At 34.5% G+C, this 26,568-nt stretch overlaps 1 protein-coding gene across 2 annotated transcripts in view; it reads left to right on the top strand.

Moving 5' to 3' along the window:
* LOC145286138 (uncharacterized) overlaps positions 1-26,568 on the top strand; it is a 99,733-nt gene that overhangs the window by 7,196 nt on the left and 65,969 nt on the right. The window lies entirely within an intron of this gene.

The raw sequence follows: 26,568 nt of genomic DNA, 5'->3' as shown, positions 1-26,568 counted from the left end.
CCTGGAAGACCTCATCAGTTTGCCCTGTATTTAAGAATTCAGGTGATAAGTCATCTCCCTCTCAGTACAGACCAATAAGTCTTCTCTGTGTTATGAGTAAGTTGCTGGAATCCATATTAAATAGAGAAATAGTCAACCACCTCAGCAGGAATAACCTTCTTAGTGACACACAATATGGTTTCCGCTCTGCAAGATCTACCGCAGATGTGCTGACGGTTATATCCCACAGGATTAGTGAATCTCTTGACAAAGGCTTCCTTTCTAGGGCAATTGCTCTTGACATATCAAAGGCCTTCGACAAAGTATGGCATAAGGGTCTACTTCACAAGATCTCCAGCTACAGTATAACTGGAAATGTTTTCTCAATCATTAAATCATTTCTCTCCGATAGGCTCATAAGAGTAGTGGTAGATGGTCAAAAATCGGAGGCCTGTAATATAAATGCTGGAGTCTCTCAGGGGTCAATCCTGGGCCCAACTCTCTTCCTGATCTACATCAATGACCTCCCTAAACACATACTTAAATCATTCGTTGACATCTATGCTGATGACACGACCATCTACGGCAACACATCAAAGGCTGTAAATGACGAAGTTCTCTCGGATTCTCTCTCCTCTGATCTCGAGCGCGTGGTTCAGTGGGGGAAGATGTGGCTAGTTACCTTTAATGCATCCAAAACCAAACTCCTATCCTTACATCATCAACGCTCTGATCCCCAGCTGGCATCAATTGTGATGGATGGCTCTCGTCTGGGTGAGGCCTCGTGTTTTGACAAGCTTCTGGGTTTGACCTTTACTCCTGATCTGAAATGGAACACGTACATCAAGTCTGTTGCCAAGGTCGCTGGAAAGATGGTGGGATCCTTCTACCGCTCCAGAAGATATCTCACTACTGATGCAATTCTCTATCTATATAAAAGCCAAGTACGGCCAAGGATGGAATACTGTTGCCATATCTGGGCAGGAGCTGCCAAAACAGCCTATCATGCCTTGACAGAGTACAAAATAGACTTCGTGGTTTAGTGGGGGATGCCCTTTTCTCTACCCAACTAAGGATATCTAAATAATAATAACAATGATAATAATTAGGCGGTTTGATAAAGAACTTCGATACTTTTGCATAATTTGACCTGGACGCTCGTGATTTCCTGTCAAGCCCGGATCGGGTGAGACCGGCAATCATCGGCATCCGCCGAGCGTTGTTTAAATGTTGAAACCCTAATCCGACTTTAGTTTGTAACTGTAAGCAGATGACGATCGAATTGGAAGAAAGTAACTACTGAAAATAATGAATAATAAAATAAATCTGTGCATGCTTGAAAAACATATGGAAACGCCGATGCAGACAATTTCCTTTTGTCGGGAAAAGACATTGCTTTCCCAAAGAATGAGATGCAACAAATGTAATCATGTTTTCTAAAAAAAAGAAATTGCGTAAAGGATGTCTTCTCCTGGCGGTGTACCAGTGGTCAGTGTAGACAGTGGGTGTCATTGCGCACAGGATCGTCTTTTGCACGTTCCAATTTGGATATTGCAACAATAGTGAAAATAATCTATTTATGGGCCTTCGAAATGGTGACACTAAAAAATATTAAGAGAGAATGTGGTGTTATATTCGAACACACGTACATGGATTGGAAGAACTTTCTGAGGGAAATTTGTCAGGAGTATTACTAATCCCCAGCAGATAGGAGGCCCAGGGGCACACTGTAGAAATTGACAAATCCTTATTCAACCGAAGAAAACATAACGTTGGGAGAATCCTAGGAGGGTTTTTTGGTCACCGTGCCAAATCAAAACGCCGAAACCCTCCTTCCAATAATAAAAAAAAAAATATAATCTGCCGGGAACAACAGTAGTTTCCGACTAAAAAAAAAAAAAAATAATTTTTGATAAAAAAAAAATAATACTAATAAACTAATAATTAAACAAAAAATTGTACTTACACCAAACAATTATACGGGTGAACAACTTTTTTTTTTTTTTTTTTTTTTTTTTCAGATAAATTTAAAAAAAAAACCTTTTTGCTGAAAAATATTATGCAAAGATGGAATACTGCTGTCATATCTGGGCAGGAGCTGCTAAAATAGCCTATCCTGCCTTGACAGAGTACAAAATAGACTTCGTGGCTTGGTGGGGGATGCCCTTTTCTCTACCCTGCAACCTCTCTCCCACGGAATAGACGTTGCGAGCCTATCCTTGTTTTATCGTTATTTCCATGACAGGTGCTCGTCTGAACTCCAATCTCTGGTCCCCTCCCCTCGCCAATCTTTCACGAAAAACACCCGTCTAGCTGAATCCACTGTGAAAAATTTCCCCCACTCTTTATCTGTGCCTAAATCAAAACGTGGATTCCATGAACAAAGCTTCTTTCTTAGAACTGCATGGCTGTGGAACTCTGTTCCGTCTGCCTGCTTCCCACCTGACTACAACTTGGATGTGTTCAAGTCCAATGTTAACAAATTCCTAATGAACCGCCCCCTTAAGTAAACACTTCATCAAATCTCCACACTAACGTAATGTAGTTGCAATAACCCTTATCCCTGAGTGGCTTCCGGGCCTTGATAAGTGGTGGACCACTGTGTAAAAAAAAAAAAAAAAAAAAAAAAAATGAAGCAAAATTGTACTTACATCTAACAGTTATACCGGTAATCTACCTTTTTTTTGCAGATAAATTTAAAAAAACAAAAACTGGTTGATAATTATAAAAAAATACTACAATAAATTAAACATATTTGTTTTTTTTTAAAGGTAGGTTTCTTGTTATTATTTGAAAATTTTAAGGGTTTTTTTCTTTTTTTTTTTTTTTTTTTTTTTTTCGTTAGCCTGCGTCTGTTATGCCACTTGGTTGTCACCGATGATTGCCGGTCTCGCTCGATCCGGGCTTGACGGGAAATCACGAGGATCTGGGTCAAATTATGCAAAAGTACCAGAATTTCATTGTGATGCATTTTGTAAATTTTTATCTTGTTTCCACCTTAACATTTTTTAAAATGACTACCTGTTAAGGTTTTCGGGTATGCTGAAAACGAATATCGCATTGAATTTTTCCGCAGATAAGTAGCTTTCCGAATATTAAGCAATGTCATTTCTTACATTATTGCTGGTGGCCATCTTGATATGCATGTTTGTGCATAGTTTCTCGGGGTTGCATTTGCGTGCTTTCGCATACCAAGATGGCCACCAACGATAACATAAATGACACTGCTTAATATCCGGAAAACTACTTATTTGCAGAAATTTAAATGCGATATTCGTTTTCAGCATACCCTAAAACCTATAGAAGTAATCATTTTAAATGTTAAAGTGGAAACAAGGTAAAAATTACTGTTTTATTGCTTTGTTTACATAATTGAATTTTCAGTAAAATAACAATAGAAATGACAAAAATTACCATCAACTGGTGAATATATACTTGTTGCTTATCAGGATTTCTGGTATCCTAGTACTGTGAAAGTTATATCGAGGATTCATGTAGAGTATGATTTATGGTTGCATCTCAGAAAATAGGGTATATTTTGGGTCAGATAGAGAGGATTTACAAAATTGAAAATTGGACTGGTCCCAAAGTGCATAAGTTCTGGTCTATTATGTGAATTTCCATCTTTTACAGAAATCCAAAATCTATATGAAAAATTCTTTTTATTTCTGAGAGTAATTCATATCTACTCGATTTTTTTTTTTTTGCTTTGAGGGGAGTAGTAAATACAGGCCATGAATGCTCTTTAGGTATTCAATGACTACACCCAAGATTAAGCCCTCCTTTGGTGAGGAGGCAGGAAAATGCCTATTCTCAGTAAAGTTATATTTAAATACCACTATAATACTTAGTTTTGTTCATAAATAGGCACTCCCTGTATGATACCATGTGTCAGTTTTGGCACTTAAAATTCTCAATTTTTAAACTACTGATGGTATTTGCATAATTCAAAACGGTTTTAAGCATCTTTTACATAGCTCTTTTCATGCAAGTTGATAAAATCACAATTATCTAAGAGTAAATCAACTTGTAATGCTACTTTTGGCGTGTCAATGAGCATTACCTCCCTTATATCTGTTAAATATAGACCTGTCTGCGAATCCAGTGTCTTTTTCTGTCACAGAAATAACAGGTGCTGGAGGACCTTTGTTTCACAAGTAGGGGAAGCACAATAAAGGAAGAGAGGAAAGACCTAAGTGGCCTAAGCCTTAGCTGTACCCTTTAAGGAGACTTTCCTTTGAATTCAAGTGTTAACCAGTATTTCAACCTTTGACTCTACTCCTGATCAATTCCTCTTGAGCTGGAAGCGTGATCTGAACCATATGCTAAGGATTTGAAGCTGGCCATCTGTATAGCAGAAAGGAAGCAAAAAGATATCAGCAGTACAGGCAAGCAGCTGCAGGCCAATTGACTTGCTGAAGTTGTTTTTGGCTCCTGTGATCATTCTGTAACATGCAAGTGCTTCTGTTGTCCTCCATGTCTGGGAAGGCCAATAGACCACAATGTCATCAACTAATGTGTAAATCTTGATTTGTGCTCCACCAGGAAAGATGATTCCATGTAGTACCGAACTTGCCTACTTACTCCTTAGCTTCTGAAATAGGGGCAACAAAAGACATCCCTGACTGGGGGGGCAAATAGTACACTTTGACCCTAACCTGAAGGCCAAGAAAGTGTATTTTAGTTGGTTTCACACTTGACACAACGGCAACATTATATGAAATTAAAAAAATATAGTTTTTCATCTCCTCTTTAGCAACCCAATTTTTTTAAAAGTATAGGGGAGGGGGAATAATGTATGTACAAACATTAAATTCCCTTATCTATATAAGCAAAACAAGGGAAGTAACTGTAAAAATTTTTTTAGTCGCTCATTCAAGATGATGTCTAATGCACTTCTACTTTGGCCATACTGTTTTGAGAAAAATCGACCAATCATTAAAAAGACATTCTTAGTTGACTATACAAAATAATTTCTGGATTTTAGTATTAGAAGTTTCTTGTAAATTTAATATTTTCTAGAAACTTCCTCCAGGAAAGAAGCTGCATCAGGACAGAAAATTTCTTTTGATTTGAAGTTAGAGATTAAAAATAAAAACTTTGCTTTCTATCCAAAAAGTAGAAAACATTTTAAGTGATTTTTTAATTTACTATTATTTTGGTTGGACACTGGCAAAACCTTCATTCCAGAACTGTTGTATGGCATCAAGGGATAACGCGTTCCGAGCCAGTTGTCCAGTCCTCTAGGACTGGGTTGTTGATGATTTGTGCCTAACACACAGCTCCATTCAAAGCGGATCATCTCCATAGGCACTGTGAATGAATAAAAGAATTACCTGAGTGTAGTATCTGTTCTGGTGCTGTGCTTCATTCTTTCCTTGGGAAGTGAAGAAGAGGTCTTTTTAGCCAGACAATTTTTATTTTTGTTCCAATCCAAAATACTTGTTTCTGGTCACTGGATTTTCCCTTCATTATAACCTTTGTTTAACTCTGTCCTCTGCGGAGACAAGTCAATAAGGACATTTTAATTTAGTTAAACTTTAATACTTAAAAAAAATTCTGTATTTGATTAACATTTAAATTTTTATTGCTGAAATTCCAAATTTTGGAGTAACTTCAAAATTTCAAATGTAAACTGTTTGAATCCAGTCTTGCAAAAAAAAATTTTTTTTTTTTTTTTCAATTTTTAGTTTCAATATTTTGTGCAACAAAAACCAATATGAATAAAGTTATTTCTTTCATTAGATCAAGTTTTCAAAAATAAAATATTATAAAATTCCATTATATGTAACATTTAATGAAGGTAGAATGTTAGCCCTCCAATTATATTAATAAAAAAAAATGTACAAAATGTCAATCCAGTTTATCTTTTCTACTTATGTATGCAACCTTTTTGCAGATGTTGTTTCAGGATTAAAGATTTAGTTGTTCATTGTAATGTTGATCAGATTAAGAGCAGTTAGAACATCCAAATCCACACTATTCTGCAGATACTTGCATATAAAGCTTACCTATATGTTTTATAGAAAACTATATTTCATTTGAAAGCCATATAAAGTTTATGGAAAAAATATTTGAAATAAATTTGACTGTGTAGAGAGAAAGGCAGCACTGAAAGAATGAAGTGTATCCGTATAAAAAATTATCCAATTTTTATTGGTAACTAAAGATCATCTCCTATATATTTTGACTACAGAAATTTCCCTCTGGACCAAAGTATTGTAGGTTTGCGATAATAGATGCCACATACTAATTCATTACATCTAGACTATTAACCACTATCTTATGTAATTTTTTTAACACAATTTTAAACACATTGTCATAAAAAAATGCTACATTATATCCTCGAAGCAACATCTATAGAGGAAGAAGTCCCTATTTTTCTCTATAAAATTATTTACTATTACTGTGGACGATTTTAATATATTTTACAATTAGGTTTCAATTATGTTACTTATTGTATCATCTGTGTACAAATAAGTTAACACCTCAATATTTTATGTAGATAGGTTTTAAACTAAATTACATTGCCCACGGAAACCCTTATTTGCTATATATTTTTCTTACCGATTATACTTTCTGTGGAGTATTTAGTTTTTCTTTTCTGAACTCATTGACACTGCGCACCTTAGCTTCACCTCCAATTTTTTTCTAAAATTATGACTTTTATACGTTTTCGTCTATGCTGCATAAGACAAACTCATTTAACTTTGGCAGGCAAGTAGTTTTCGAGATATAAAAACCTGTATTATGCACTATAATTCAGTGGCCGCCAGATTTGTACGCACTCGCGATAAACAAATCTACTTATCTCCAACCGACACTGCCCCTCCATTTTTTTTTTTTAATATTTATGGGTGGGTATGCTAACAACGAATATCAAGGTTAAATTTGGAGCAAAAATCTTGAACCCCCCCCCCCTAAACAAATGGGATGTCTATTCCGAAAACTATTCTTAACATGAGGTTGGGGGTTGGCCACCAACAACGACCGTAGTCTGTTTTCAAGGAGGGGAGGGGGCATGCATCCACTAGGCAATGCCAGTTAACAGGTCCTGCTAATGTTGAATAAAGTGTTTGCAATGAATGAGTATTCACCGATTCCAAAACTTTCTAAAGTAATGTTATTTGGATTTTTCAGGCTACTGTTCTCATCTGTAGTGTCATTTTCACATCTCAATTGATGTAACCTCCGACCTTCTTCAGGTGAATCTTGTTGAACTGGAATTTAAAATGGAAACATTCCAGAGTTGGATAAAATGCACCTGACGGTTGGAGGTTACATCGACCAAAATGTGAAAATGACACTCAAGATCAGAACAATAGTCCGAAGAATCCAAATAATACGAAGAACAAATCCTCATTTAAAAAATTTAGAGATATAAAGAAATGTTTGTCCATAATGGGAAATTGAGTAGACTTCTTTTGGTTGGTGCATGTGCGTTTGTATACACAATGTAAATGTACTGGGTATTTTAGGTGTGTATTAGTATACCTATGTTCTGTTAGTGAATTTGTGCTGCTGCTGGGTGTACAGTAGTTTGTGAATGTTTTGTGTGCTACTTGCTGATGACCTTTCAGCTCCAAAGGGGCTAGACTAGATTGTGATGTACACATTTATAAACATTGAAAGAAAAAAATGTTTCACATGTGCCTCAATATGGGGAAGAAAATGATGTGGCTGAGATGGCATCTTTTTTGTTTTTTATATTCATGCAGACCTTATGAAGTACTTCTAAACTAAAAATGATAAAGTTCTCTCATTCATTCATTGTGTCTATTCAAAGTTATGTCTTTTTTTTTACTGAATATCCAGAAATACTCTACTGGGGATGCAACTAGTTTGTATATGTTAAATGAATTTGGAGAGACCATTTAAATTTATATAAGATTCATATTGAAATAAGTTTTAGAAAATAAAAGTTAAATAAGAGTTAAAACAGTTTCAGAATGATCAGATATTTAGAATAAAAGCAAACTTCACAAAAATAAACATTATTTACAGATTTGCTTTCTTTTATACTTAAATGCAAAAATCGGTTTCTCGTACTCCTCATCAGTTATCTTGTCTTTTCTTTCTGTTGGAGAAACAACGACATAATTGTTCTTGATTATAACAAACCATGCATCATCAATTTGCAGCCAATGGAATATCTTGCATGGTCCATGAAGATGCATGAACTTGACAGTTACATCATCTTCCGCATAAATTTTATTCATAATGCTGATTCACCAGAAAAAAATTATGAGTTACATACTGCATTGGTGAAATATTAGTGATCTCCAAAATTGGTTAGTTAGTATTGGGTGTTGGTATACAATTCATCCTCACTAGACAGCTTATGTTTGATGACAATGGAACAAAATGGCTGCATCTGGTTCCTGGTACTGTCTTTCCTGCCAAATCCTGCCTCAAGAAACTTTCTCACCCCTTTTATAACTTCCATACTGATATCAAACAACTTGATTGCAGAATCTCCAAGCAGATTTTTAGCATGGCTTTATAATCCAGAATCTGATTATTCTGAGGATGTAGTGATGGTTTAGATGCATACAGTTTTATTTAACCACTGATCCCATTGCAAGGAGATTTTCCATGTCTTTTAGCAAAGAAAACCCACTTTGCATCAATTTCAAAGTCCTGTTTATGCAGACAAATTCAGAATGTTTTTATTTTTATATCTACCCAAACAGCCATCACTGAAGTAACTTGTTTACATGAGTCAGTAATGCATAAATGTAATAAAGTGTCATTTTCTGGATTTGATACATAAATACAATGAGAAATAACACAAAAGATGCTTCAGTGTTCCCTCAGAATGTCAATAGTGAAGCACTATAGGGTACAGGATTCAATATTCCTTTCTCTAATGAAAACTTTGAACGTCCTCTTGTATAAGAAATTGATAGTTTTTTGCAAAGTTTTCAAGAACTTCATTCAGACAAAAATTCTCTTTTTATTAAAGTATCTAGTTAGGCATTTGTTAAATAAAAGTGTTTTGTGAGTTGATTGTCAAAATTTTGTATTCTTCATATGTTGTTGTACGAGTACTTAATGTGGCACAGTTGTTTCATTGACTGAAATGAAATTTGTCTGGATTCACGCAATCAACTCTTTATCCAAAAACTTTTCCGATGCTTCTCTGCCACAACATGCCTCACATGATGCATACCTTGTTGGAAGAATCGCAAACTAGTTTTAAAATCAGATCCTTGTAAATGACATCCTAATCAATGACGTTTACAAAAAGTTTTACATTTCGAAAATAGGTACCATTTTGACTGCTAGAGCACACCACTCTAGACGCAACCCAGAAAATTTAAATAATTCCACCTTGACATGGAGATATTTCTGTTTAAAATCACATTAGTTCATATAGGTTACATAGTATCAAATGATTTTGTTTGTAAATTCCTTTTGCAATAACGACAGTTCTTTTGTCTGGCATTTGATGGTTATATTCATTTTCAGGCGTATATGGTACCAGTTCAATTTGTTTTTTAGCTAGTAAAAATAGCTGCTAAGGGGTGAAAAAAAATTGGAATTTAGCAAACAACTAAACACCCACTTATGCATGCACAAATATACATTTATACCTTTTAATGTTATTGAAGTTATGCGTATAGAACAGTAAAGAAAATAAGTACAAAATCTGCATAAATTAAAATGTTATTTAGGCATATTTTATGACCGGGCAACACTGGGTGGCTTGCTAATATATACAAAGTGAACTTGTTTTTGTGGGGAACAGTCTCTACCAAACTACTGCCAATTTTTGTTTACAGATGTAAACTTGATATACAAGGGATTTAGACCTCGAATATATTCGATTCGGGTTTTTAACTTGAAAAAAAAGCTGTAAAGGAAAGGGAGTCAAAACTGAAAAATTGGAACTTGATTGGCGTGAGTCTACTAAAGGCCTATCTTGCACATTCGCAAATATACATTTATATGCTTACCAATGTTATTTTGTAAGTTTATCTCAGATGGTAACAAATAACACTAGAGAGCTATATGTTTTGGTTTTGATTCTAGCTGATGGCACCCAAGTAATATTTTTTTAACTTTTGAAATATATATTGGATACAATAAATTTGGAGTTTTTGTGTATTGATATTCATATTAACCCCTCCCTTTTTTTTTCTTTTTTTTTTTCTATTTATTTAAAAAGAAAATACAGCTTTTGTTATATATGGGTCATGGAATTGCATTCATCTGCAAAAGATTTAGCTAATTTGCATATTCTTTTAAACATTCATTTTAATTAGTTTTTTTTTTTTTGTTTTTGTTTCCCCCCCCCCCCCCAGTTTTCTTATTGGATGATCATCTTTAGTTAACTATTACGTGTAATTATTGGTCCCCTGATTTATCTGAGATGAACCTATATTTTCAATGGCGTCTGTCCATGCGTCCGTTATTCCAGACAATTGCCAGATAACCGTCCATTAGTTTTTCCTGAAATTTTGCCACAAGTTGTATTTCATAAAATCAGTAAAAAAAAATCTTTTGCAAAAGTTCCTGTTGCATCCCCAGGAGCTCAAAAGAGGTAAAAAAAAAAAATGCCCCAAAATGGCCAAAAATGACATGTTTTGCTCCATAATTTTTTATCCATCCATTAGATTTTTCTGGAACATTGCCAAAACGTGGAGCCCATTGTTCTTGATATAAGTCTAGTACGGGTGACCATGGCAAAATTCTGGTTCACATCTCTGGGGACTTTTAGTGCTAAAAACGCACCTTTCTGTGGCTCTTTTTTTCATATTTCTCAACAAAAACTTTATATGTCTGACTATATAGAGGTTTACTATGGTGGTCAACTCAAATATACATATGTTAAGGCCTGAAACTGCACCGTTATCCATTTACACAAGGATACGGCATCCCCAGGGGCTCAAGAGGTAAAAAATGACACTTTTTGTCCCATAGCATTTGATCCATCCATTAGATTTTCCTGAAAGTTGGCCAAAATGTGGAGGCAATTGTTCTTGATATAAATTCAATATGGGTGACCCTGGCAAAATTCTGGTTTGCATCTGCATCCCTCTGGGACTTTTAGGGCTTTAAAAAAAAAAAAAAAAAAAAAATGCCTTTTTTTTTTTTTATTTATTTATTTATTTTTCCATATTACTCAAAAACCTTGATACATATGTCTATATAGTGGTTTTCCATGGTGCTGAATTTAAATACGTGTTAAGCCCTGAAACTGCACCGTTTGTTTGTCCACTTTCACTGGGATTTGCCGTTCCCAGGAGCTCAAAAGAGGTCACAAATGCCCCAAAATTGCAAAAAATGACATTTTTATATGCCATAACTTTTGCTCCATCCATTAGATTTTTCTGAAACTTGGCAAAAATGTGATGGCAACGTTGGCCTTTCACACTTCTCACATTCATTATTCTTTCACTATTTTTTGTGGTGTCCTCTTATATGCAGCACCAAAGGAGGACCGCGCATGTGTGGATTGTTCATGCAGATATTCTACATGATTTATACTTACGTAATATTTGCATAAAAAGATTATAGTAAACACAAACCTCGTTTTTTATATATATATATATATATATATATATATATATATATATATATCTCTGTGGGTCAAGGATAGCGGTTTGTATACTTGGGTAGTACACTAAGTATGTCCGGTGCCCTGGATGATGAGCTATCGTTACAGATAAGCAGGGCAAGTGATGCCTTCAGAAAGTTGGACAGGCATTTGTGGAGCTGTCATGGGATCTTGCTGCCAACTAAGATTAAGGTTTATGCCGCATGCGTTCTCTCTGCTCTTCTCTATGCCTGTGAAACTTGGACAACATACAGGAAGCATTTGAGACGTCTCTAGTGGTTTCACCAGATGTGCCTACGGCAAATCTTAGGTGTGGTTTGGCGAATGTATGTCAGTGATGTGGAGGTGCTTGAACGGACGCAATTTCTAAGCATCAAAGCTCACATTATCAAGCATAGACTGAGATGGAGGCGACATATGGTGAGGATGTTAGGCAGTCTACTTCTCAAACAACTCCTTTATGGCAAGCTCGCCGAGGGAAGACGTCTGGCTCAAAAGCTTAAAATGAGATTCAAAGATTGTTTGAGGTTCACCTTAAAGAAATGTGAGATAGATGAAAAAACCTGGGAGAGTCTTGCTTTGAATCGCAGAGAGTGGAGAAGGACCTTGTGGGGAGGTATGGGCAAGTTTGAGGCAGATTGAACCCAGTATGAGTGGCTTAGACGCGATATCCGGAAAGGGAGGGTGAAAGAAACCGTGGATGGGCAGGGACACCAAATTGGTCTGGAGTGAGAGGTATGCAGAAGATTGTCTGAGCAGAGCTGGGCTGATGAGCCACCAGACTACTCATCGGCGCAGTGGGCCACAAAGCAGTCTTGTGTTGCCAGAACTAACTTGTGTCAACTGCAGGCAGACATACAAAACAGCAGGTGGTTTGAAACTGCATTTGATGATACATAGAACATCAAGAACGTGCTGCTAGTGGCATACATGTCTGCACAATGTGTGCCAAGGAGTGCCAGAGTTTGGCAGGGCTTAAAAGCTACCTTCCTGCGGCCCATCCAAATGTTTTTGTGTTTCTGTATACCTTTTTTTTTTGTGCTGTATCAAGTAATGGCAATGTTCGAAAACGAATTTGCTGCCATCATATATATATATATATATATATATATATATATATATATATAATGTATATATTTAAAAACTTTTTCCTACCAAACTCCTGTTAGTTTTTGGTCTACAGACATGAAAATTAATATACATACAGAGTATTCGAACCCATGCAAAACTTTATATTTGGGTTTTAGTTGGGGAAATTTTGTGCAAAAGTGAAAATTAAAAAATGGAAATTGTCTGAAGGTTGAATGCCGGCATTACTAATATCCATGCATAACGTAATAACCATTGGTTCATGTTAATTTTTAGCCCTGCAACAAACAGGTCTTCATAGCTCAGGCATTAACATCAAAGGAAAAAGTAAATCGTAAACTAAACTTTTTGGTTTTGATTGTCTGTAGTGATGCATGATTTCTTTATTTATTTATTTTTTTTAACTTGAATCATCATGGGTCCAATATGATAAAAACAACAATCTGCATTAATCAAAATATCATATTTAAGTATATTTTACAACCGGGAAATACCGAATAGCCTGCTCGTAATCAATAGAGAATTGTCTGTATAATACAAATCTGCATAAATTAATATTTTTATGCATATTTTCTGACTGGGCAACTCCAGGCATCCTGCTAGTTTTATATAAATTTAGATGATCTTCCTAACTTCATCTTTGGATTTGGGTGTCAAGTCTTGGAGGATTTGACATGGAATTAACTTTATACATATTTAGTATTTCATGTGTTCATATAAAATGTCTCATAACATTTTATGTATCGATTTTCAATATTTACTTTAACAATACTTGCTACTTGAGTAGCACTAGGTAGTAACTTAGGAAAATAACTTTATGGCAATTAAGCTACATAGAGGTTTCCATGTTTCATCCCAGTAGGGAATTGTCAGGTTGAGGGTTCCCTATGAGGATGCTACATGAAAGCCTCTGTGTTGCTTAATTACCATATTTATATAGTTTTATAATTTCATATATTGATGATCTGTTGGTTTTCTGATCAGTTGCATTAATGATCAATCCTTGCATTTTTTATTGTTTTTTTTTTTTTTCCTGGTTGTGTGTGAAATATTGAATTATTTTGAAATTCAACAAGAAAAATATGAAGACTTGATCAAAGAATTTAAAATATTGTTTACTTCTATGTATGGAATTTAAAATTCCAATGAACATTTTTTTTTTTTTTTTTTTTCTCGATGAATTTCAAAATAATTCAATTTTTCCCCACACAACCAGGAATAAACATTACAAGAATCTTTTGTTAATGCAGCTGATCTGACCAACGATTCAGTGTGTGTGTATGTATGACATTGCTCAGCATACAAGGAGGCGGAGGGGGGGGGGTCTCATGACAAAATATTCTACCCCACTCACTCTTGAATTGGGCATTGTAAGAGAGTACATTAGTTTGATATAATATAGTAAACTTAATTAGCATTAAGAGATATATAGTTTTGGGTGTAGTTTTTTAATCACCATTAGCTCATCGCTAATTAAGGCCAAAAGCCATTTGAGTATGTGTTAATGAAATGAATAGATTGAGTTGAATGATGAAGAATAATATTATGAGGATTAAGAGTGATGAATGAAATGAACAAAATTTGATTACTGATGGCGATAGTTTGAGAAGTATCTATTAAATTTGAAGATGACGTGACTGCAAAGAAGCAGTCTTATGGTTATGTGTTCCATAAATGGGAGTTTCTTGTAAGTTCTGTGTAATATTTGCCACATGAAGGCAGAAAATGAATTTTTTTTTTTTTCTGGTGGAGTAAATATTTATTGCTGTGAATGTGTTACTAGGAGGTACTGAAAATTGGACTTAAGTTGATCATCTTCCATGGAATTAACGGTAAAGACTGACAATGTCTCTTCTGTGAGAAAGGGATTGTAGAAATCATCTCTCACTAGATTAGAAAGTCTATTTTGAACACTGTTGATGCTATAAAGTGCTCAACAGGGGTTTACGTTGAGTAAAACCCGATACATTTGTGATTTTTTTTTTTTTTTTTTTTTTTTTTTTTATATAAGTGGCATCTATGATATAAATCTCACCTGTCTGTTTAAATGTATGCATGTCTGCCTAAAACTTTCAACAGGTGATGGATTTTTACGAGATCGTTATCATTTTGAAGCTTGACCCTTCAAACGACAAATATCGAAAAGTTAGCTAAAAACATTAATTCCTTCACCCTCAACTGGGCACTTTTCTACAGAGAGAGGTTGCTTTTTTCGCCAATATTTTCGAAAGTCATCCCCTCTTTTTAATTGACTAGCCTTAATTTAAAACTTTGTCACTTCTAGTTTGGCGATGGACGCAAAGAGATCACTTTTTATTTTTTCCCCTCCTTTGTGGTACAGGTTTGAGCCTGCCTGCCTACAACCACTTTTTAATTTTTTATACATTTTCACCTCAAACAAGGCAATGTTTATAGTGGTTATAGCGAATCAATTGTGTTTTTTTTTTTTTTTTTTTTTTTTTTTTTTTTGTAGCTCAATCAGCTACAGTTATGATTTTTAAAGTGTTGCAAAAATTGCTGCTTTGTGTGCAATTAGTCCAAAAGCAAATCGTAAGTGTATAAAGGAAAATGTGTTAAAAGAAATGACATTCTGATAAATGAAAAGCTGTTACTGCTTTTGCTAAGTGAAAATCTGTTACTAATGGAGATTTGTTGGGTTTGAAGCTGTAACGCTATTATTACTTCTATTAATGTACCACCTTTCGATATTCAATTCAGATGAGTTAGTATCTGTGCTGTTATCATGAGACCATCCTCCTAAGCATTACTTTTTGGAGAAGGGTAACATACATCAAAAAGAAATTATCACAATCTATTGTTCATTACCAAGCTCAACACTTACCTCATATGACCAAAGGGAGCATTTTAGCTAGTTAATATGAATGGATGCAGTAATTGAGATGAAATCCAACTAAATTTTGTACCCCCTCTTTTAGGAAAGATTATGGCTAACTTGTTTTTGTGATGATAAAATCAAAAACTACTACAGTTTTTGTGGTCTTTCATTTTTTTTTTTTTTTTTTTTTTTAATATATAATTGTTTTTCATTGTGATTGTATGGTAGATGTTCTGTTTCTTCATGTGACCATACTGAACTTGAGACTATTCTTTTCAGTAATACTGGAGCTGTAATACTGCCTCTTGTTCTCCTTTTGTAGCTGAAAAATTTGTCAATACAAAGATAAGCTTTTTTTGTCTCAGAAATGGAAAAAAAGATTTAATAACAATGACTGATTTGGGAGATTAATATTGTTTGTTCAAGGTACATTTTTTAAGTATTCAAAGTTTAGCAGTCTTTCAAGTAAGATTAATGAGAAAAAAGGCCACATCAGAATATTACCAATATAATACTGGTGAGATTTATGCTAAAAGACCTACAATTTAAAACCATAGGCTTTTTTTATACTTTCATCGTCATAAAATCAAGTTGTTATTAGTTAAAAAAAAAAAGAAAAAAAAAAAAAAAACCCTAATTTTTCAAATTGCACATTTCAATTTTTTTTCCCTCCCTAGTATAGTCTCTCTCTCTCTCTCTCTCTCTCCATTATAAAGTTAAATATTTTTGGATCTCGGAAGTTGGATATCAGTGATTAGAGTTCCGGATTTTCCTAGGATTTCAAATTTTAAGCATATGAGAGATAATAATTAAAAATTTCAAATTGAAAGAAAATCCTTGAATATGATTTAACATCTAAATCTGACCCCCCAAGATCGCCATGGGCATGGGATATATGCCTCCATTAAAGATGGCTTTTCGTGTGGTAGGGATATCTCCAGTGAAGACCCTTATTTACCTTATATGTTGCTTCCGGGTTGCACTTGCGTACACCACTGCATTTATATTTGCCCTCTATCGCACCCACAAACGCAGAGTTACTCTCTTTAAGAGCATATCTGAGAAAATTGACCCCATCCTATCTGCTCATCCTTTGGCTAACATCCACATTTGTGGTGACTTCAATATCCACAATGGGGAATGGCTGATCCACTCGAACAAGACAGATGAGGGGAGGTTCTGTCATGATTTCACCATTGCCTATGACCTCACCCAGATTGTTCACGAACCCATCCGTGTGCCAGATATTTCTGGTTGATACGCTAGCCTTTTAGACCTTTTTCTCACAACTTCCCCTGAACTATGTTCATGTTTTGTTCTGTCCCCTCTGGGATTTCTCGACCACTCGGTTGTATCAGTTAAAATAAAAACAAAATGCAATAAGTCTTAAGACGTACCCCTCCACCGTACTGTATATCGATACTCTACGACTGACTGGGATAGCTTTCGTACATTTATATCTGATCTACCCCTACTTTCCATGTTTAAAAAGGATGTGTCCTCCATAGTATCAGTTAATTGTAGGCATAGACCAATTCATACCATCTAAAAAATTCCAACAAACACCTATTAGCCAGCCATGGTTCTCCTCTGAATGTGCTGCTGCCATCGTGCACAGAAATCACTTTTTCCATAGCTACCAACGTAATAGATGCACTGTGACTAGAGCTGCTTTCAGGACTGCCAGCAACCACTGTAAAAGAGTAATAAAAAATGCAAGAGAGCTATATGCTCAGTCCGTTAAATCCAAAGTAGCTGAGCAGTGGCTTGGTTCCCACCAGTTCTGGCAAATAGCAAACAGGATCCTGGACAGAAGCGTGCGTTCTATCCCAACCATCATCAATGGATCTGAGATCATCTTGTCAGCATCAGACAAGGTCAAACTATTTGCCAAGAACTTTGCAGCTAATTCCACCCTATGCGACGAAGGCTATCAACTCTCCGTATTTCCTCCTATAACACACAACACGCTATGCAACATAGAAATATCTGTGCATGAGGTCGCCAAGCTCATCAAGAACCTTGATTCCAGTAAAGCAACTGGCCCTGACGGTATTCCAATTATAGTGCTGAAAACGCTACAACCAGAACTTGCCCCCATACTTACAAAACTGTTTAAGCGTTGCCTTAAAGAGAAGTGCTTCCAACACCCTGAAAAATCTCATCAGTATGCCCTGTATTTAAGAATTCAGATGTTAAGTCGTCTCCCTCTCAGTACAGACCAATAAGTCTTCTGTGTGTCATGAGTAAGTTGCTGGAATCCATATTAAAATAGTCAATCACCTCAACAGAAATAACCTTTTTAGTGACATGCAATATGGTTTCTGTTCTGCCAGATCTACAGCAGATGTGCTAATGGTTATATCTCATAGGATTAGTGAATCTCTTGACAAAGGCTTCCTCTCTAGGGCAATTGCTCTTGACATATCAAAGGCCTTCGATAAAGTATGACATAAGGGCCTACTTCACAAGATTTCCAGCTACGGTATAACTGGAAATGTTTTCTCAATCATTAAATCATTTCTCTCTGATAGGCTCATAAGAGTAGTGGTTGATGGGCAGAAATCAGAGGCTCTCTGTATTAATGCTGGAGTCCCTCAGGGTTCCATCCTGACACAACTCTCTTTCTGATCTACATCAATGATCTCCCAAAACACATACTTAAATCATTCGTTGACATCTATGCTGATGACACGACCATCTATGGCAACACATCAAAGGTCGTAAATGACAAAGTTCTCTCTGATTCTCTCTCACGCGTGGTACAGTGGGGGAAGAGGTGGTTGGTTACTTTTAATGCCAACCATTCTAAAACCAAGCTCCTATCTTTACATCATGAATGCTCTGATCCCCATCTGGCATCAATTGAAATAGATGGCTCTTGACTAGGGGAAGCTCCATGCTTTGATAAGCTTCTGGGCTTGACCTTTACTCCTGACCTGAAATGGAACATGTACATCAAGTCTATTGCCAAAGTCGCTGGAAAAATGGTAGGATCCTTCTACCGCTCCAGAAGATATCTCACTGCTGATGCAATTACACTATATAAAAGCCAAGTACGTCCAAGCATGGAGTACTGATGTCACATCTGGGCAGGAGCTGCTAAAAACAGCCTATCCTACCTTGACAGAGTACAAAATAGGCTTAGTGGGTGATGTCCTTTTCTCTTCCCTGCAACCTCTCATCCACAGGAGAGATGTTGTGAGCCTGTCTTTGTTTTATCGTTATTTCCATGGCAGGTGCTCGTCTGAGCTCCAATCTCTGCCCCCCCTCGCCAATCTTTCACGATAAACACCTGTCTAGCTGAAACACTGTCAAAAATTTTCCCCACTCTTTATCTGTGCCAAAACCAAAACGTAAATTCAATGAACAAAGCTTCTGTCTTAGAAGTGCACGCCTGTGGAACTCCGTTCCGTCTGCCTGTTTCCCACCTGACTACAACCTGGATGTCTTTAAGTCCAACATAAATAAATTCCTGATGAACCGCCCCCTTAAGACACTTTATCAAATCTCAACACTAACGTACTGTGCACACAATAACCCTTATCCCCAAGTGGCTTCCAGGCCTTGACCACCTTGTAAAAAGAAAAAAAGAGAAACCTTTATAAAGTTAGCTAAAATAATTCACTAATTAGCACAAAAGAAAAAAATGAAGTACCATCTGAAATTAAAAAAATGAGTAATGTGAATGCTGCATCTTAAAAAAAAAAAATAAAAAAAAAAGTAATTTAATAAAGTTTTTAAATTGTCTTTTTGAAGTTCTCTTATTTCAACATAGATCATATTTCAAATCATCTTTGTTCTTAATTTTTGTTATATGTACTAATTTCACATAGTTTTACTAAAAAAATTGTTTTCCAATTCAAATTCATACAAAATCTGAAGCTCAGATGTCACTAGAACCAATTGAAATCTTGAACTTTTTTTTTTATACCCCCTCCCCCCATTCTTAGGTAAACTTCATATAATTACCACTTTAATTTCAATATAAAGTTGCTTTTTTTATGTAACTTTCATCATTATATTCAAGTTTTAGCCAATGTAACTTTAAACTTTCTTGAACATGGAAACTAGTACAGACTTTAAACTAAACCTTTTTTTAATCAGTTGAGGTAGATTGTTCTCATTTTGTCAGCCGTGACTGGCTAGAGGTATTAATTTATTCTGAGTTAGATTGCTTGTAGTAAGGAGTGAACCTTTAATCTGTTCTAAATAACAGAACTGATTGTTAATCGAAGCCTTTAACCATTAGGCCATATGACTTTCTGCTGCCTGCAATCTCTATTGAAATTGAAATAAGCTAACTAAAATCAGTTTATCAAGCTCTTATTTATATTATACTCTGTGATGGGTATGAGTCTTGGTTAACGAGAGCTGCAGATTTTTGCACAGGGGTGATCTTTTGTCATTACAATCTGCATTGCCTCCTGAGTTTGGTGGCAGCAGTTCATTTCAAGTGCAGTGTGGAAACTTTTCATTGGGTCACTTTGCTGGTTTGGTCACACTTTGACATCAACAAAACAAGGTTGTGAAATCCCTTTTTTCTGATGTAACAAAACACTAAAATATTTTCAATTGATTGAAATGCATAATACTGATGCTGTAAAAGATTCTATAATTCTCCCTACAATTTAACTATTCTTATCCTTCACAATTCTATGTATCCAAATTCAATACACATCTGACAAAACTTACTTCTGCCTAAATGAATGCCCCTCTTTGATCAACAGGCTTTTTATTGAAACCGGCTGCCTTTCATATGCATATTAGATGCCCTAAAATCTCGTTATGAGATTTCTAGCCTATAAGTAAACGCAGCGGGCATTTTAAAAAATTTTTTTTATTGTCTTTCTTTATTCTTGTCTGACATAAACACTATGCTGTACAAAATTAGGTTTGTTTTAATTTTTAATCCCTGATTTAATAACTGATTGATCAATTCTATCAAAATTCTCAATCTTGATTTGTTGCTAACACTTAACTTCAACCAATTGGGAAGAATTTTCCCTGTGAAATGAGCTCATGTTCTGCACCTATTAGTAGCAATACCAGACACCATAAAGTCCAGTGCTGGATAAGGCGCACACTGCTACTTAATTTGACAGTCATCGTTTCAAAATCAGTAATAAGCGCATTTTTCCATAGTCCATCAAAATAAAACTTATATAACTGAATTCAAAATAAAATTTACTTTGAAATGGTATTTGAATATTTTTGTTGTGATTTGTATATTCGAAGAAATCGCTATTTAAATCCGGCTATTAATGATGAAACATGGCAGCAGAGCATGTCTGCTAGTGGTAGATGACTTTTTGCAAATAAGCGATCGGGGTGTGTTCACATAAATACTCGTATCGGAAGTTGTACCCATTGACAACGTTTTTAGTTGTTTTAGATAACCTGAGAAAAAAATAGTCTTTGCTACAGAATTTGAACACAAGGTGTACGTCTTTCGAGTCAAAAGTTAGAACATCTCATAATTGAAGATAGAAACTGTTCAAACGCTATTTAATAGATTATATAAATTTTTGTCCTAAAATTTGGAAAGAATTGGATAAATAGTTTTTATGCACATGTCGATAAAAATGGTGACAAACGCATGTCCTATGAGAATTTTTGTGTGCTGTTACCCTTTTTTCTTTTTTACATGGGGGGGGGGGGGGTCACCACTTACCAAGGCCCGAAGGCCACTGAGGGATAAGGGTTATTGCGTGTACAGTAATCAATGAGATAGTATTGTAGTAATAGTAATACACACGGACGAAAAAACGCTTTGGATAATCACAGATTTCAAGGTAGTTCTACTAAAATAGCCATATTTTTTAAACCAAAGCACTTCAAGTCTTCAAATTACTACTGTTTTGTTCGGAAATGAATATACTTTCAAATGAATTAATAAATATGAATGTACATTATATATTTTAAGAGTTTTAAGCAAATAAAGTGATAAAAATGTGAACGTCATAAAATGGTGTTTTCGGTAAGGTTTTGTAATGACCCCCCCCCTGTTTTCTAAAGGTCCGTACCGTGATTGTATGAAGAATTTCGTCATGAAATTTGGGAATCAATAAGAAGAGGTGTTAATCTTAATACTGTCAAGTGTCCGAAATATTTTTGACCATTTCTTTTTTTGTCGTGTTAAAAATAAGACTTTAATATGCCGAGTATCAAACATTTTGAAAAAAAAATTCTTCGGACACCCAGTAGTAAGTAAATCAATCTTTTTACTATCTTTATCAATTAAAAGTATTATTTTATGTTGAGTAGGACCGCGGTAATTGATAATTTAAAAGGACTTACCCGAAAAAAAAAAATTGTTTCTATTTCTCGAATTTGGTCAAATGAAGTTAGTATTACTAGAAGCAGCAGCAGCTCCAGCCTGTAGAATCAGCCATAGCACAGTATATAAACAAACACGCGTTCTTTAATTTTTATTCAAGAACGAATTAAGAAAAACATGAAAATATGAATATAAATGTTCTTATGTTTAATTAGAGCTAATTTGTTATCAGAATGTATAATAACAACAATCCCAACCAATTCGGCATTATGAATCTGTTGCACTTTCTCACATTTTTCGTCAAATTTAAAAACATGGTTAAAAAAAACAAAATAAACTTTTGTAGATATAATGCTTGCATGCACTTTTATTCTTTAAATTAGTTTTGAACAGCGAATTAAAACAATGTTTTACTGCGAACAGCCACAAATGTTTTTTTTCAAAATCAAAATAAGTATAAAAATCTCGTTTATACATAGATTCGAAAAAGTTGTCAAAAAAAAAAATATATAACAAATAAATGTTATCTAAGGCAACATAAGTTACTTTTCTACCTAACTGGATAATTTTCTAGTGTTTTTATTTAATGTAACATGTTTATTCAGCTCGAAAAACGTACAGTGTTTACCGATGTATTGGAAAATTAAAAATGGCGCCCGGCCCGACTCTCTTTGACACGGTAAGTTTAAGAAAAGGAGTTAAAAATTTAAAAAAAAAAAAAAAAAAACTATACAAAATACTGTTAAAAACTCACCGAATATGTCAGCCTATGTCACGGTAACATATACTGAGCGAGTTTCTAGCAGTATTTTGTCTACTTTTTTATTTTTAACTCTTTTCCCCAAACTTACCGTTTCAAGAGTCGGGTGCCATTTAAAATTTTCCAAAACATCGGTAAACACTGTTTTCAAGCTGAATAAACATGTTACATTAAATAAAAACACTAAAAAATTATCCAGTTAGGTAGAAAATTAACTTGCTTTTGATAACATTTGTTATATATTTGTTTTTTTGACAACTTTTTCGAATCTGTGTATAGTAATACAAACCCTCAAAATCTATATCAATATTCTTGAAATTTTAAAAGCAGTTAGAAAACACATCAAACTACAATTAGGAAGCTTTTTATTTCGTTAATTTTTTTTTCTACTTATTAAGCGAAAGATATTTTTACAACCTGCTCCAGCGTAGTATAAACGGCTTATGGAATTAACACCTTCAACCTCGAAAATAGAAATCAACAAATTTATGGAATTTTCTTTGAAATTTCGCAACGCAGTTTCTTATTAAATTAAAACTAAATATATAATATAAAGCTAATAATTATGAACCGCTAACAGTAAATATGAGTGATGATGAACGCTCTCTTTGAAAAAAAGCTCTAACTTCACCTCTAATCCAAATTATGTGTGGCAAGTCTCCTCCTAAAACACTCTTTAACCCTAACAATAACACTAAGTTCGAGTGGCAAGCCCCCCCCCCAACAAAATACCTCTGTAAGCCACATACAAGCATCTAAAACAAACAAACAAAAAATAGATCCTTCCTTAAAGAAAAATACACATAAAAATAAATTGGTTAACTGTCCTAAAATGCTAGAATGGCCAGGAAATGGTGAATTATTTTACATTAAATTTTTGTGAAACTAACCGCTCCCCCCTCTAATATTGTTTTTGTTAGCTTTGTCTCTGTCAAGTTTTCAGTATGTTCACACATAATTTTCCTTAGCCCTACAATTAATTCAAAGTCCGAATGGCAACCCTCCCCATATTCTCCCCATATTCTCATTGCATAGAAACCCTCTTAAAACTACACATAATCATCTTAAAAAAAAAAAAAAGCATGCATATTTTCCCATAGAAAAAAAACAGTTAACTGCCCTAAAATAAACGTATATGGTCTTAAAGAGGGGAAAATATCCAAACGTGTGAGGCACAAAAATAGCCGTAACTTCCTTAATTTTAATCAGATTTTAAAAATTTAAAAAGATTCTTTCTTAGCTCATCAAGCTCTTTCTATGCATACCAATATTGAAATATTTCAAGCTATTTCAATTTTTTCATGTGTATTGCTAGTAGTAATCATTAGTATTGGGGGTTTTGATAGTGTCTTACTTAAGGGGGCGGTTTGTTAGGAGTTTGTTTATGTTGGACTTGAAGACGTCCAAGTTGTAGTCAGGTGGGAAACAGGCAAGCGGCAGAGAGTTCCACTGGTGTGCAGTTCTAAGAAGCTTTGCTCATGGAATCTACGTTTGGATTTAGGCACAGATAAAGAGTGGGGAAAATTGTTGACAGTAGTTTCAGCCAGACGGGTGTTTCCCGTGAAAGACTGGCGAGGGGAGGATGAGAGATTGGAGCTCAGACGAGCACCTGTCATGGAAATAGCGATGAAACAAAGACAGGCTCGCAACGTCTCTTCTGTGGGAGAGAGGTTGCAGGGAAGGGAAAAGGGCATCCCCCTCTAAACCACGAAGTCCACTCTGTACTCTGTCAAGGCAGGACAGGCCGCCTCCAGCAGCTCCCGCCCAGATGTGACAGCAGTACTCCATCCTTGGACATACTTGGCTTTTATACAGATAGAGAATTGCATCAGTTTCCTTGAGACACCCTATATATGTGCAGTGATGATAACCACTGCACGTCTATCCACAACATAGTCAATGCCTCTATTCACTTCAGGGCCTATGGCGCACTGGATAGAGGTGTTGATTCTCTACAGTTCCAGGTGAGCATTGTCTGAAGATAGTGGTTTCAGTGCTATCCAAGTTGGCCAAAATGTGGTGAGATAACAACTATGGAAGACCTTAATTACTGATAAGTTACAAGACTCAGCATTCCTAACGCATCACAGTTAATCAGAAGAAGTTAATGTAGAAGGCTAGAGGATAAAATGTCCAAAATGTGGTAAAACAACAATAACTGAAAATGAAGATATGTCAACTGAAAGAATGAATGCACAATTTTTTTTTTTTTTTAATATTAAATTTTTCGCTATAAAAATCTTTAATTCATCACAAACAATAAAACTAAAAGTAAAAAAAATTATAGTTTAAAACAAAATGTGTCCTTTCCATTTTTCTTCATTCAAGGGTAACTCAAATACCCGCAGAAAAAAATCTCAAAACGTTTGTAAACTGACTTACGAACATAAAGTATTCATTTTTTTTTTTTTAATTTAATTTTAATTTTTTTATTTTAGAAAACATGTTTTTAATTATGGAAAGGAAAAGAATGTTTTGAAAAAGAATGACTGACAATGAGCATTTGTTTGTTCTTGGTTTTTGAGTCGTAATAGAACATCTCAAAGTTGAGGCTTTGTAGTACAAATATAAGTAAAGATACAAACTGTTCAAACGTTATTTAATAGAGAATATACTAATTCCTTTTCTCCTAAAATTTGAGAAGAATTGGATAAAAACTTATGCATGAATCAATAAAAGTAGTGGCAACTGCATATAAACATGAGAATTTTTGTGTGCCAAGACGTGCACAAAAAAATCTGTAAACAAGTGTTTATCAACTAACTTCCGAACATAAAGTATTCATTTTATTTTTGTTATTTAGAAAACAAGTTTTAATTATGGACAAGAAAAGAATATTTTTTTGAAAAAGAATAACCGACAGCAAACATTTTTTTTTTTTTTTTCTTGTTCTTGGTTTTTTGAGTCACAAATAAAACATCTCAAATTTAATGCTTTGTAATACAAAGATAAAGATAGAAACTGTTCAAACGCTATTTAAAGCGAATATATTTATTTCTTTTGTCCTAAAATTTGAAAAGAATTGGATAAAAACTTATGCACAAATTGATAGTCACAACCACATATATAAACATGAGAATTGTTGTCATGAAGTGCACACAAAAAATATTTAAGTAAGTGTTTATCAACTTACTTACAAAGTATTCATTTTATTTTTCATATTATTTAGAAACCCTAAGTTTTAATTATGGACAGGAAAAGAATATTTTTAAAAAGTAAATCTTTTGAAAAAGAATAGCCGACAATGTCCGTGCTTTTAAATGAGTTAAAACGTACAAACCACTTATCCAGTTAAAAAGAATAACTTTTATTGGGTTTGTTTTACAATCCACAGAGGTATGAAAAAGTGGTCAAAAAAACAAATATATAACAAATAAATGTTACCAAAGGCAAGTTACTCTTCTACCTATCTCTGTAAGGTTTTGGTGTTGTAAATGTTTATGTTAAAAAAATAAGTACTGTCGAGTGTTACATGAGAACAAGAAAAAATGGCCACGATATCTCTTGGAGTCTCAACAATGACTTAAAAAAAAAAAAAAATTATACAAAATAGTGGTAGAAACTCACCCGATAATTGTCATGGAAACTTGAAACTGTTAAAATGAAATTTAATTATCCTAATTAGTTTAATGAACTTTAAAACATTAAAATTGTAATCTGTACAAAATTTCCTTTCATTTGATAAGCTGCAAGCCATGTTTTGTTAATTCTTTGAATCATGTCGTGGTGGCCATCTTGGATTTCTTGGTTGCCATCTTGGATTTTTCACATTATAATGATGACAAATGATAATGTCCATCAGAATATTTCGCATGATGATAAAGCCTTACCTCATTTTTTTAGACTGTTTTTTTTTTTTTATGATGCTTCTACTTAAAGCCGTTAAAATTAAACTTAATTATGCCAATTAGTTAAATGTACTCAAATGTATTTCTGATGTGTACAAAATTTCCTTTAAACTTTTTTATTATATATATATATACACACACACACACACACGTGTGTATTCTGTAATGATTTGTATTTCTACACAGTATTTCAACCTAAGTTTAGTTCAAAAG

The sequence above is a fragment of the Euprymna scolopes genome, chromosome 10 (assembly GCF_053919585.1).
Source record: "Euprymna scolopes isolate OS-2025 chromosome 10, ASM5391958v1, whole genome shotgun sequence".
Lineage (NCBI taxonomy): Eukaryota > Metazoa > Mollusca > Cephalopoda > Sepiida > Sepiolidae > Euprymna > Euprymna scolopes.
The sequence above is the reverse complement of the archived record's forward strand: the minus strand, read 5'-3'. Positions and strand labels throughout refer to the sequence as shown.